The 16,227-nt window shown below is 32.2% G+C and overlaps 1 pseudogene; it reads right to left on the reverse strand.

Moving 5' to 3' along the window:
- Window positions 1-242: 242 nt before the first annotated feature.
- The window catches only part of LOC149550482 (ADP/ATP translocase 3, mitochondrial-like), a 76,824-nt pseudogene continuing 60,839 nt past the window's right edge, over window positions 243-16,227 (reverse strand).

Here is a 16,227-nt window from a genome sequence, read left to right on the forward strand (position 1 = left end):
AATATCACACTACAAAAAATAAAAGGAATTATTTTTCTCAAAATATCGAATAAGAAAATATTATGCCTGACAATAGATCAAATACCCATCTACAAATACCCATTTGCAAATTCTAGATGGCAAACTCAAGTGAACTTGCACTAGCTCCTAGTGTATTGGAAATTATAATTAGGTTAGTAAAATGGTTTTATTCAAACCACCAAAAAATAATGTCTAAATAATTTTTCATCACCATCATAATGTTAGCCTCCACCAGAGCCATACTTCTTTCCAACAATAATTAACCAAAGCTGGTCATATCTAGCAAGACTCTAACGATAGCAACAACTCACACAATATTTGCACCAACACCCTTGAATAGAGATGTGGTCCCTTCCTTCTTCAAAATTTTTTGAAAAGCATCCAAAGAAATCTTTTACTTCATTGCCTCACTAGAAGTCATCATCATTCTTCTATGTATAGTGTACCAATTGTAATACCCCAACCAAGAAGAAAACTTCCAAGGAAGTTATTCTAAAAAATGTACAAGTGTAATGACATCTAGTGCCTAGATATGTAATGTCTATTTAGTTAAAAAATTATGAACTTTGAAATATTAACAATTGGACAATGAAAATAATTCAAAAATATAGTTGGAACACAGTAAATTTTCCAATATCCACCAATCCACTAGTATAGTGTACTTGGACCAGTGCACAATCAAATGTACATGACATGAATGGAGAAAAAGACATCTCACCTAAAGATCCCCAACCAAAACAACCATATTTAGGGAATCATACGTCATTCCAAAGTATAGACCACGGTACACAATAATCCCCACACATGAGATGTTGAATCCACAGTAAAGACCAACAACACCATCTATCTTTGTAACCTTGGAATCATGAGCCTACCTTGTTTGAGCATAGTCCAAAGAATAAACAAAAAGAAGAGATGATGCATCAGTCGCACCACTAGAAGCAAGATTTCTAGCAAACCATCTCTAATAGCCATCCCTATATTTCTTAAAATTGAATAGGCTCTTAAAATAATCCTTAAAGGAAAAGTTGAGTGCCTGTAACCCAAACCATCACATTTAGAAATGGAAAAAATGTTGTCTCCTCGGTTGAATAAAAATATAAAATTACACTACCATGAATTTATGTACAACTAACACATTTTATCAGCTTGCAATATAAAATGGTAAGAAAAATGTACCTAAGTGGGGAAATAGCAAATGACATTGGTAATATTTCCTGTCCATAAAGAAATGATACATTCATCCTTGACTGTATGACCAAAATAATCTCCAATGCCTTTGTATGGATCAGCAAGATGACTAGACTTCAACGTTTCATCTTGATTCTAAATCAACAATGAAACATTCACTCAATCCCAATTGACAAGTGTTTTGATGATCTATTTCAGGGTACAAATGCTTTTCTAAGCTTCCATTAGATGCATATTGAAGAATGAACCTTTCAAGCAAGGAAGTAAAATGCTCTTATGATTTTGATGAGGTTATGGTGTCAAATCCTCCCCAACACTTTGTATTCTTTGGTACAACTCTTATCAGCTTCTTTATTCTGCAAATTTAGTGTCTTGGGGGCCACTTCTTGAGGTTTAGGACCTAGTCATCTCAAATTTTAGTAAGCTCTTTATTTGTTCATTGGCAACATTTCAGAGTTTATCTTTAAAATTTTAATGTGTTTTTTATTCCTATTAAGGAGATGATTGGAGAAGCAATTTCAAAGATGAAATATCCCCCCTAGTCTTCTAGTTTCTTCAATAAGATGAAGCATGGTAGTGTGGTAGTGTATTTCTATTTTGACAATGTATTTTCTCATTTTTTATTGTTACAAGATTAATCTAAGTTAATGTAGTATGTATAAAGATGGATAATTTCTAATAAGTAATTCCTATGCCAATGATTTGTAGCTTTCAATCTCTTAGACTTTTCCTTGTGCATTCCTACTGGATAGTCATTACATTTAGTAGTCACTCTAACTGCTTAAACTTTACATTTACATAAATGAACAAGGGAGTGGTGGAATAGTGATCCCGTTGAAGTTGAAGCTAAAGCAAATTAAGTTGGAGGTGCACCCAATAATTTAGACACTTCCACTATAAATGGACAACTAGGAGACCTATATTCATGCTCAACATTAGGTACCCATTTTCTTTTTGTTAGAAAAGGCTTTGGCTTCAATTGTGTATAGCTCAATAGATCAAAAAAAATTAATTCTAAACAATTTGTCCATTTCTAACTAAACAAAATCAACATAGTGAGCAATGAAATTTGATGTATGCAAGAACAACAAGGTTCACTAGACAACAGGGTAAAAACATATCTTATTCGTATTGTTGATGTTGTAGTCAATAATCACCTCTTTTTCAAGGTTGCATCACACAATCTCACGATGGTATTAGTGGATGCCTCCTACATAAAAAACACTCTCATGATAACATCTGATCAAACTATAGATGTACTTCTCACAGCTAATCAAGCCAAATCCAAATACTACAAGTCCGCCAAAGTATACACTACTCAATCTAAATCAAATATTGAAAACAACACAACAACTACCATTTTGAGTTGTGTAGGTTCAAATGCATCTATCACTACAATATTTATAGACCTTACAATTTACAACGACACTACAAACATGACCAACTTTACCAAATCCCTATGAAGCCTAGCTTTACAAGAGCATTTGGTGGATGTTTGCCAAACTATAAGTGGCAATGGTATCATAACAATAGGACAATAGTAGCAACTGTTCTTCAATAGTAATATTTAAGGGTCTCAAAATTATAGATCATTCTTAGATAAACATACATTGTAGAATTTGGAGTATTATGATGTGATTGTGCAAGGAATATGCCCAACTCTACTATGAACATGTCATGCATTGTTTAGAATTCAAAAAAATACTACTTTAATCCACACTTGTTGGCTATTCATAGTCACACATCAACTCTTGGAAATGTATTGTAAATTTAGTTTTCTCTAAAACATCCTATTTGAGTCCAAGTATCTTCCATACTAAACTTATTTTACCATAGGTGGCATATGTTCTCATTGGCATTCAAAAAAAAATTTTAGCAACATGTGTATCATTACTTCTTGCAGTCATTTCTTTGAGGTCTTTATGAACTTTAATTCATATAGACTCCTTTTTATTTGTTCCATCTTTTCTTTCACCTTCATTCTCTTAATATCAATAATATCAATTTCATTGTATAGTTTTTCTCTTCTCCAATAAATTTAAGGCTATTTGTTTTTATTTCTTTGACTATTTTGCTACTTTTCCATAGGACTATTGTTTGAAGATCTTTCCAATAATATCCTTATTTCTATTTGAATTGAGGTAAAAATAATTATCTATTGTGTTCAATGGTTGAGTTGAACTATTTATCATAGATTTGAGAGAAGAAATCAAGACTCTTACATGTTCTTTAAGTTGATCTTTAGTATGTTTATTTTTCTTAATTTGTACTATCAGTTTAGTTGCCAAAACTTGGAAATTGTGAATATCCCCTCCATGTGAAGAAGGATTGAGATTCCATTTATGTTGAAACCTTGTTGTCATGGAAGATCTTCATGTGTATCCTCATGGTGGTTGATTCTTCATGTGCATCCTAGTCATGGGATGGGCCAGAATTGGTTTAAATTTTGACCAATTCTTGAAAATTTTCTACTAAGAATTGGTGGAAATTTTGACCAATTCTTAAAAATTTTCTACCAATATTTGGTCAAAATTTCCACCAATTCTTGAAAGTTTTCAACCAAAAATTGGTGTAAATTTTGACCAATTCTTGAATTTTTTGTACCACTAATTGGTCGAAATTTCAACCAATTCTTGAAAGTTTTTGATTGAAAATTGGTGGAAATTTCAACCAATTCTTGAATTTTTTCTACCAATATTTGGTCAAAATTTTGACCAATTCTTGAAATTTTTTGACCAATATTTGGTCAAAATTTTGACGAATTCTTGAAAGTGTTTTACCAATATTTAGTCAGAATTTTGACCAAAAATGGCAAATTAGAGTAACCAAAGACAAAGACTTTTTGACAAATGTATTCGTTGAAATTTTGACCAACCCCCAAGTTGGTCAAAATTTTCACAAGAAAAATTGCCACGAACTACTTGGTCAAAATTTCAACCAACCTAGGTCAAAATTTTGACCAAAATTTGTTAAAAATTGAGTTCAAATCTACTAGTGTCTGTGTGGTTAGAGGATGGACCTATTGTTGGTTAACGGTTTCTCCTCCTATTAGATTTTATAATCTAACTCTTTGATACCCAATGTTTTGGAAAGACAAAAGGATGTTTGCCAACAAATGGGTCTGTGTATGCATTCTATCACTGCCCTCTGAATTATTAGGTACAACTCCCTATGATTTGCAATGATATGCAATGCATATATTTTTATCAGATCAGAAGTTTTGACATTATAGGCTCTTAACCTAAGAGCAGTAAAGGATAACCAAATTGTTTGTAGGCACAAAAAATTCACATAGATGGATTTTAATAACCTATCACACCCAATGGAATGACTGTAGTAGATTATCTTGACATTTCTAACCCTAACTTCTATTCTAAATGCAGATTAACCATCTAAATGCAGAAGAGGAATGAAGAGATATGCACATGAGCAAAAATGAACTTGCTTTCACTATTAGCCTTGATTGAAATGGAATCCAACCAATAACTAATAAATTCACACACATTTATCTTTCATTTCCCAATGAAACTATTTAAAATGATATTGAGAGAAGAAACAACCCCATATATGAAAAAAGTAAATGGAATCACCTTCATTGTAATTACCAAAATGAAATGGAATCCATATGATTGTCTTTCAAATCTTAATGCAGAACTAATCTATGCATGGGAAAAAAAACATGACAAAGAATATAGGGTAAATGGAATTACAAACCAATTCACCATCAAGTCTGCCGAGCTTTGTATTGTCAAATGAGATTACATTTATAGTTTGCTTGTTACCCTTCAATTCAGTAGAGCAATAGCCACAAAATAAAATGGAAATAAAATATGAAATTATCCAATCATACAAACATGTGGCATCTTCTCCATTAGTGATTATGAATCCATGGTGCTTCTAAAAACACATTATGACTATTTGGCTTCCTGTAATCTTCAGAAATTCCTATAGAAAATCATTTTTTTCTTCATCTTCTATTGTTTAATGCCAAACCCATCTATTTCATATTCTAATGGCCATTGCATTTTTTAATTTTGATCATTGATCTTAAACTAATGATCATGATTAAAACACTATAACCTTCCTTTATAACTTCCTCTATAGGTCTCTCTATATACATGTGTTGAACTATCGTTATGTCACTATGAATAATAGTCAAGAAATTTTACATAGTTACATAGTGATGAATGCAGATCTCTTTCTGATTTGATAATGGTGATGATATGATGTTAACCCTTTTACTTTGTGATGCGGGTACACTTTCTAGTGATGCATGTAGTGATAGATAAGTGGCACCATTCCATTGCTTGGAAAACCTAATGTTGACCTTATTTTCTTTGTGGCACTTCATGACTAGGTTTTGATTGTACCTCATGAAATGTGATTTCCCACTGGACACTTGTCATTCTATCATTATGTCACCATGATTAATAATTGAGTAACTTTCCATGGCAACATAACGACATCCATAGATCTTTCCTAAGATCGAAGATCTTTGTTATGTTCTTTGATTACTATGTATGACTGAAAGGAGGTCCCACCTTCAATTGGATCCTATAGACAGGTGCCACCTTGTCACTATGTCAATAGGATTATTCTTCATGCAACTTTTTATAATGACATAGTGACAAGCATAGATCTATTTTTTGATCTAATGGTCGATGAGATGCATCATTGAATACTTATATTTCTCTCATTAAAACATCATCTGTTGATCTAGAGTTTATTAATGATCTAGATTTGGTCTTCTAAACCATTGGACTTATCAATTGACTAATGACATGCATTTTTTCATTCATTTGACTTTTCTCCACCACATAGCTTATTATGATAACATTTGAACCATTCATGTACAAAATTGATGATGCATATTTTTTTATCTTCATATTTTGACTTTAGGAGGGTTTTCAATGTTTTATTCTGCATGAATTGCTTCTTTTGGTCATTGATCTTAATCATCTACAATGTCTTCCATGGAAACCACAACATAAAATTGAATATTTGTCTTCATCATGGTTAGGAAAAAATCAATAGAAGATCCAGACCTTCTTCTCATTGGGATGACACATTAAAAAACCTCCCCAAACCCTAGTCACTTATCTTGGACTAATGCATTGCTCACATAATTCTTGCATTAGGCTAGCTCAAAGGAATGATGAGAAGAAAGGCCATCCCATGGGAAATCTAGACTTAGACTTAAGACATTGACACTTGACTTAACTCAAAACCCTAAAGAAAAAAGATATGAACTGAAACTTGGGCAACACCTATCAAGATTACCAAGAGAATTGTGCAAAGGGTAATAGGTTATCCAACTATAAATAGATCTAAGACCATGAGAAGTGATGCAAAATATTTTATTGAGAAAAACATAGGGGAAGTGTGGAATAAGAGAGGAATGACAATTGACACCAATATAGATCCCCTAATTTCTTTTACAATAAGGATAATTGTACACAAATTCTTTCAATCCAGCAGATTGAAAAGTGTACCTTGTATTGTTGTTGACATAGGCTACAAGATAGTCAAGAAGGATCATTCTTATGACCTTGTGAAGTTACATTTACAATGGTTATAAGAAAACTTGGGATCCATAATGAAAACCAAGAGTGCACAGTGTAAGTTTGGTTCAATACTTGTTTGTATATTTTTCTATGTGCAAAACACATTTCCTTCTTTTGGTAAAGTTGCATGGAAGACAAATAGATCTATAATGACTAGCTACTTTGAAGACTTTAAGAAATCAATGAAACAAAGAATGAGGATACCAGTGTTACTAGTAGAGAAGCATCTCAATTATGTTTTCTTTCTAGTTGATACTAACTTCACATATGTTCAAGTTGTTGTTCTAGAGGTGAGATGGATAAGGCCTCTAGGTTATGAGATAAATGTGGATGAGGCATCTACAATAATTATTATTTTTCTAGAAGAAGAAGGAGATAAGAAGGCTACAACCTTTGGTAATTATGATGTAGCCAAGTCTAAGATAACTATGGACTTGAAGACAACCTATGTAATGGGGAAGAAGAACAAAATTGTTAAGAAGCTCAAAGAAAAATTTGGTGAAGGAGCAGAAGAAGAAGAAGACAAAGAATGTGAGTCTGAGAAGAAACAAAGGAGAAAATACATTTATGTAGCTGAATTAGATGAGGAAAGGACAGAATTTGATGACAATAGCCAATTCAAAATGGTAAGTCATAGTCCTTCTTCCGATCTACACAACTTGTGTGAGAATATACAGAATAATGTTGACTTATCTAGATTCACACATGTTGAGTTTGATAAACTTGGAAAGGTTCATATGAACCAAGTAGAAGATATTATATATTCTATGATGGCAAAATTGAATAAGACTCCAATTGAGCTTGCCATCTCTATACCCAATAGTCTATATGAAAAAGTTGAGAACAAATGGTAGATAAGTCTCAATAGAGAAAGGAAAATCAGAGAGACTTTACTAGTAAGTGTGATATTAGAATTGGATAAGGCCATAATGACAAAGGCCATTAAGAAGTACATAGGGATATTTGCTCCTAAATATAGGGCATTCAATATTTTGCAATATGACATTAGGAATTTATTAAAATATCGACCAAAACATGGAAAATAATATATGGACTAACAACACCTAAGGAAATTAAGCAGACACCCATTGAGGTAGGTGTAGAAAAAGGTGAGCAAGAAGAATAAGGTTACTAAAGATGACACTAAGAAAAATGCACATGTGGAAGGTGTTAAAAAGAATATAGATACACAGGTAGTAGCTAAAGTTGAACAAAAAATAGAATAGGGTATACTAGATATACTAGTGTCAAGTGCTAGTCCACAACATGGGTTAGATGTAGGCATAGATATAGTAAAGATTAAAGATGTTTTTGATACTATCATTCAAAACATATATCCTTTAACAATGGAAGATATGAAGAAGATATTGGTAGATTCCACCACCAAGGCACAACTATGTAGTTATCCTATGTTGGTGAGTGTGGATGAGATTGAGAAGGCAGACATGGCATTTGCAAGGGAGAAAACACAAACACAAGAAATATCTATAGCCGCTTCTCAATTTACAATGGTACAACCTACAATATATATTGTATTATATCAAAGGAAGGATAAAAAAACATCTAATATCAGCACAATGGTGCAAAATGATATGTTACCAATAGTCTTAGTAGATGAAAAGGATGGGAAAAATGAAGAGAAAGGTGAGGAAGATGGAAAAGATGAGAAAGATGGGACACAAGTTCAAATAGGTTAGGAAGATACTCATGTACCTACATCACAAACTCAAGGTGCAACTAAGATTGAAAATCAAGAATAGGATAGGGCTAAAGAGTTTGTATTAACTACCAAAATTAAGGAGCAATTAGCAATACAAGCACTAGTTAATTTTCTAGAAACTGCTACTCCTCCATGTCAAGCTCTTCTTAGGCCAAGTGTAGAAGCTACACCATTGTAGTCATCAAGTCCTAGTCCTAGCACATCCAAGAAGGATGAAATTACATCATTTGGTGATGTTACCTTGGATAAAGTGATTATGTTACCAAAGTTTGATAATACAAAAATCACTATTGAATAGATGAGCATTCTTCAAGATTCTCTTGCATGGAAAAAGCACCAAGAACAACTTAGAAGAGAGCATAGGTAGAAGCAAGTGTTTCAAGATATCAAGGACATTTGTCTTGATGCATTCATCACCTAAAGCAGACAAGCCTAGCATGGAGTAGTTGACAAACATAGTAGAAAAGATTAATGATATAGATGTGGATTCAAATGTAAAACTTCTTGAATGATCTAAAACAAAATTTCAAAGAAAATTCAATAAAAAGACATCAAGTGTCATTGCACTTGGTTAGGTTAAATTAGCAACCAAGATTGATAGTGTAAAGAAAGTATTAGAGAACATTTTCTCTCTTTACACCAAGTTGTGTAATACAAATCTATTCACACAATAAGTGCAGTGACATATTGACAATCTAGAGGGAGATATGAAGAAAATAGGTATCACTCTACCCAATTCTCTAGCTTAGAGTCAAAAGCACTTCAGGAATTTGATGAACTCCTAAGGTAAGTTGGCAGCCCTGCATGTTGAAGATGCAAACACTCAGGCTACATCGATCAGCATCCAATCCATGTTTACCCCACACATGGAAATACTACACAAGGAACTATTCTTTGCTGACATAGTGATGAAGAAAGATCCCCATCTTTCTACACATAAAGGCTTAGTTCACCTTGCTGCCAAGTTCACTATTGAAATCAAATCATTGGAGGTAGCATGTGATAACTAGGATGCCACTCTGAAGATAATACTTGAGATCCATAAAAATTTCATGGAAAAACACACTATACATGTATAACCCTTTGACATTAGTGCCGAAAAGGGGAAAAATAAGCAAGGGGGAGAAATAAGAAGAAATAAGGAAATGGGAGTGAGATATTATATATAGCCTTTTTGAGAGAGTCAATGACTCCAAGGAAAGAATGAATACAATTTTAGGGGAGATTAAACAAAGGGGAAGGCAAAGACAGAAATGGAGTACATGCAACATAGTTCAGCATATGCATATTTACTTAGCAAGAGTATTGGTTCAAATTCAGAACAACACAATCAAGTTCAAATTCAAAACAACACAATCAACATAGGGAGAGTTATAAGATTTTTAGGTGTGACTATTAAGTCAATTTTTGCAAAATTTTGAAATTTTGTACATATGTCGAACAGAGATAGTGAGTACCTAAGTTATACTCATAAGTTAAGATCATTCGTGCATGACCAATTATTTTTTCCACTCATGTAAATGGGGGAGATTGTTGATCTCAGATTGGTTTTGACATATGAGTGTTTATACACTTAATTCATTGACAAGTTAGAACTTAGTTCATGTCAAAATAGTAATGCATGCTAAGCATAACATATCAGATAGTGCATATCGAGTGAGATACTCAGTAAGTGTCACATAAATAGTTAGTGCCGAGTCACTCAAGTGCTAAGTAGAGAGTATGTGCCAAGTCATTCAAATGCAGAGTAACAACATTGAAGTTGTAGTTGATGTTGAGCATCAAGGACTTTAGATGCTGAGTAAAATAGTTTTGACATAGTTGTTTGTAATTACACAAACTACTGTGTAAACCATTTTGGAGTTGACGTAAGGATTTTTTTGCAATACTAGATGATAAGAACAAATCTTAATTGAGAATCTCTATGCAGTACATACAACCAATCAGTTAAAAGGATGAATTAAGTAGCTAGATGGATGAATTACAATTATTGATTCATACCTAACCCTAGTCACCTAGATATTTTTAAGGAAGGTAAACCCTAAAACATGGTGTGAGAAAGGAGATAATTTTGCATGCACAAATAGAGCATCCAGGTGTGACTAAGGAAGAGTAATCATAGTGTTGAATTGTAGAATTAGTTAGAGGAAAATAGAGGAAAGGAATTAGAGGACAGAAGAGATACATTTGATCAAAAGAGGATCAAGGATACACACAAAGAGGCGATATGTTATCTAGTAGCAGAGCGCTAACTATAGGATCATTGATGAGACATTCTAATAGGTGAATCAATTAAATCTCTTAATAGAGCAGTCTTCAAAGGTTGTTGTAAATCCTTTAACAGAGTGCTTGCTTTATTATAAGTTGAAGTCCTTTAACCAAGAACACTTCTAAAAAGGTTTTGAAATCCTTTAATAGGGTAAGATCTAACAATCTATTAAGTCTTTAATAGGGCATACTTTTCACAAGGTAGATCATGTTTCATGATGAAACATTGTAACCTTCATTGGATACACTTTACAACTACTATAGTAAAAATTTGTGCATGTCATCCCCACCCCAATTGTACCTTCTCATTGGAGGGTTTCTAGGTAATCATATCTTGTGTCATATGTGTGAATGTATATTTTTTTTCATTTTATGGATGTATATACTTAATTTTGTATTTTATTTTACATGCACAATTGTGAGATGGATGTGTGATGAATGATTTTATGGTTGAAGTTTTGAAGTGTTGATTCAAAACCCCTCCCCCTTCCCTCAGAGTTTAATTTTCCTATTTTATTTGCAACATGATGGGGAAAAGTATCAAGTTTTTCCTAGATTGAGGAATCTTTATTGGTAGTTAGGTTGGCTAGGGAAACTAGGGGATCCTTAAGTGGTTAAGATCCTAAAGGTGGCAAGTGGGGTGAAAGAGACACCCTTAGGGTCTTCTAGAAGACCAAGAGAATGAATCAATGAGTGATCAATCCATCTACCATATCATTATCCATTGAGGGGTTGATTATATGCTATTTTAAGAATATTGCACTTAAGTGTTGACAACATTGACAATTTTTTGCATATTTACATTTAAAGTACAATTTGATTCTAGAATTTCCCAAACTAATTATAATGACCCTATAACACCATAGGATACTATATATACCTCAATATGGACCCTTTACCATCTAACCATGGGGTCATGTATATTTTTTACCCATGGCAAGGGCGTTGAAAATAGGTCTTTACATTTTTATGGATCCGTTGACAGTATCATCACTAAGGACCTACAAAAAAAAAAAAAATTACATCATGAGGTTGGTTCTCTTGCACCAATAAATTAACATGTCTCCTCATAAGATGATTCATCCTCCCATCTTGTACTTCTCCCTATTTGGAGCTTTTTAGTTTTCCCTATGTGATCTTCTTTTTCTACTCCCTAATGATCTTCTTGTTCTTTTCCTTAATGATCTTCATGTTCTTCTCCCCTTTGAACACTAATGTCAAATGTTCCTCACTCATTAATGAGTTCACCTTCTACTTTAAATCTCCAACAAATTTCTCAACTAAAAAAAATGTGCACCAAAAAATGTGATCCTCTATTTCATAAAAACCCAATGAACAATCTATGATTTGTCTAAGCAAACCCTTGTTACCCAAAATCTTCAAAAACCCAAAATAAGATGCAGTAAGTCAACACTATGATACAATGTACAATTTGTCAATCTAACCTCATGAATCCAAGATCAGCCGCAAACAAAGATAACCTGTCATTGGGAAGATGGAAAATATGAAAGATTATATTATCAATTAAATAAATAAATAAAAGATACAGTGATCAATCCTTAAATAGGAGATCAAGAGTCTGAAATAAGAAACACTAAAAGCGGAATACATTTACTAATTAAAATAATTATTAAATGTCACTAATGCATAAAGTGGCATCTTAAGGGAGAAGAAAAGGTAATGTAATGATCAAGTCAAGATGACTTAATAATTAAGTTATTTCTTTACTCTAACAGAAATACCTATTAGGTCAACCTAATTGCAACTATGCCTACCTACTAAGAAACTATGATCTAATTGTCAAGGAACCATAAATGGCCATTATAAATGCATTTTTTATCAATTTAAACTTGAATGGCCTCATAATGACTTTATTACAAAAAAGTCCACAAATCATTAATACCAAAATTAAACTATGATTACATATATATATATATATATATATATATATATATATATATATATATATATATATATATATATATATATATATATATATATATATATATATATATATATATATATATATATATATATATATATATATATATATATATATATATATATATATGTATCTATCTATCTATCTATATATATATATATTATCATGACAAAGATATCATATAAAAATGAACATGTTCTCTCTATATATAATTATTATACAAAATGTGGCACATGCCATATAAAATCTATACAAAATTCATGCATCTAGATATAATGTGGCATATTCCATCTCAAAATGTGTCATATATGACATCTCAAAATAGATACAATTGAAAATGTTTGTAGGATCATCAAAATGGAGCCTCTTCAAAGTACTATTTGGCTATGATGGACCCTACATAAACAAAAATGTGAAAGCCCAAGTTAGATTACTTAATTTATATGTTTTGTACACATCAAAAATAAATATTCATATTCATATTTAAAAATAATAAATAATCAAAATTTGAAATTAAACTCTCATGTACCTCACCTCTATGTCTTCTCATGCACTCAAGAATCCTAACATATGTCCTTCTTAGCAAACATACAACACTACCAATGTTATCTTTGACCTATATATGTTTGCAATCATGAGAATGATCTTTGAGTTATCCTATAATGCTATATCATTGGTAGAAAAATACATTTACAAAATAATTGAATTATTTCATTAAAACTTACCTGTGGTGAACTTTCTTTAGGAAATGTTGGTTGGGTCAAAAAAGATACAAAACCTTGTCATTATACCTCCCTCAAACTAGGGATTACCTAAAAGATCCAAAAATATACTCAATACAATCATGACTTAATAATGTATATACTTGATACAAAAACATAAACAACTAAATTTAGAAATATATGTATTTTGGGGCTCTTACTACAAAATAAAATTCTTGTGACTCTACACTCACAAACATGTGTTGTGACACCATAAGACACTCATATGTCCAATAAAACATGTCAAATAAACATTAGTACACACAAGTAACAAGTGTGTGTGCATAAACATTTTAAAACATTTAATTATATTCCCCTTGTCAATAAATGACACTTGAACCCCTTCATGTTTCCCGTCAATAGAAGTAGGTGAAACTTGCAAGAGAATATAATTAGATGATCATAGGACTTAGAAAAAAAAAATTATACTAATATAAAAATGGAAAAGTACAAGAACATAAAAATATATTGTGGAAGTGACAAGGACAAATGCAATGAACAAAAGTGTGGAGCCCTCCACTTGTTCCATCTCCTCCTCTGTCATCAACTAAACATAAATGGACCACGTATATATAAATAAGTGTTAAAAAATTATCAGTAATTTCTACTAAAAATATGAATGCTTCAAATTAAATATAATGTGACAAAAAAAGATATTATTCTTACCATAGAAGTAGGAGTCCATGGCTTTGTTTGCCCCTCTTCATCCCTAATGTGAGAACCCTCTCTATGAGATGCTTCAAACCTTGTAGTGACATGTATTGTATAGTCCACCTCAAACACATATATGTATGCATCAACATCACTTATGGTACCGAGGAATAGGTTCTTGCAGATAATGCAAGAATTGGGCACACAAAAATGTGTACTTATAGAAGATGTCAAAGGGAAAGAATCATCAATAGGAACTGTATACAATGTTGTACTCTACCTAACTACTAAATTACTCAACGTGTGAAGGACCCTAATAGTCTATGTTCTAGTTTCTACAATAAAATATGGGTGCTACACTGGAGGAGGGGGTGAAACATCAACAACAGGAACATAAGTGTGAAATTTTACCTAGTATGCCCATGACCTATCCTTAGGCATACCTAAATCTACACCCTAGTTAGGTCTCATGATGACCAACCACAAATTCAACATACATTTTTTTAATAAAATAGAATAGGACCTTCAATTTTTTTTAGGGTGGTCTATTAATAACTATCCACTAGTTATCCTAGAAATGCTCATGAATTGCATCATTTGTAGTTTATTTTATATAAAAAAATTGGGCTTTTTAGGGTCCACTTCTAATCCTATTTTGGGATGCAAAAAAAGGTTATATATGTCATCTTTAGTCATATTTAGGGCCTAAACCTCATCACAATTAAGTCCATCTTCATATTCAGCATCTATGGACTTATGCCAATGAAGTGTAACATTATGCTACACTGTAAGCTTGTCCATGTTTCCAACAATGGATTTTAATGTGGAAAATAGGGGGTACAATGTAGGGATATTGACATATGTGTCCTAGAAGGCTCTCAATTGATTTAATTTTATACCTATGAGCTCCTCTAAAGGTTGAGTGTTTTGGATTGGTTGGTCAATATCTTGATTGTCTTCAAGTAGTGGCATATTATTTTGAGGGGGTGGCTAATTGTTTTCGGGTTTTTTATTTAGTGAGGGAGGGTTTGGCAGTTGGTTTGAGTGGGCCATATTTGCTCACATGAAATGAAAATATACAATTAAAATCAAATTTAAATTATTATTAAACAAAATCAATAGAAATCCCACTTTAAGGGGAAAAAAAAGAAATTTCCTTTTAAAAAAACTTTTAAAAACAATCAAATATCCAAATCATGTATTTGAAAGCACTAATCTAATTTTGAGTTTTCTAATGTGTAAGATGACACATAGTACTTACAATATGGATTTTTTATTTTATCACATTGAATATTCAATTCACAATTAGATATGTATTATAGATTGGATATTTGATATTGGATATGTTCTATATAAAAGATGTAATATATTGTTGATCCCTAAGCCACATTGTCTATTAGTGTCAAACACTTATTCATTCACTGGGAAGGATTATTCGGTCATCACTAAAACTGAGTCATCCTATATAGGTTAAGCTAAGGAATGAAGACATGTACATATTCTAAGTCACATGTTGAATAGTAGTTACTACCAAGATAACTAATTTTCACCGAGTACTCTAGTGATTGTTTAAATAGTCAGATTTTAGTGGATGTCAATTGGTATAGAGGTTGAGCTATTTAGTTTATGTCAAGCGCAATTAAGACCAAGGGACAACATGAAGAAATAGTTTGTGCTATGCACCAGTGTGATGTAAGTGTTGAGAAACACAATTTAACATTTTTGTTGGGAATGGCACTAAATTTTATGTTACCCATTTTTTGATTTGGAAACATGTTTTGAAGATCAGGGAGATAATCAAGGAGCTGATCATGCATTCAAATGGAGATCATTAATCCCTAGGCAATGGAATCCACCAATCCAAAAAATGCAAGGGTTAAATGACAAAAGAATTGATTCTAGATCATTGATTTGGATCTAGAAGGTTCACCCAATCATCTATTTAAGGAGGGTCTATGACCTTATTTAGTATGGATGAGATGTATACGCATGAATAAGTGAAGAGTTGAGTTTTGGAGGTGAATCATAGTGTACAGACCAAGTAGTGCAGTAAAGAGTTTTGAATAGAGACGAAGGAGATCTATCATAGTCAGTTGATATTTTATTGCA

Source organism: Cupressus sempervirens, chromosome 7, assembly GCF_028749045.1.
Source record: "Cupressus sempervirens isolate cs-2001-9-10 chromosome 7, ASM2874904v1, whole genome shotgun sequence".
In the NCBI taxonomy this organism is placed as follows: Eukaryota; Viridiplantae; Streptophyta; class Pinopsida; order Cupressales; family Cupressaceae; genus Cupressus; species Cupressus sempervirens.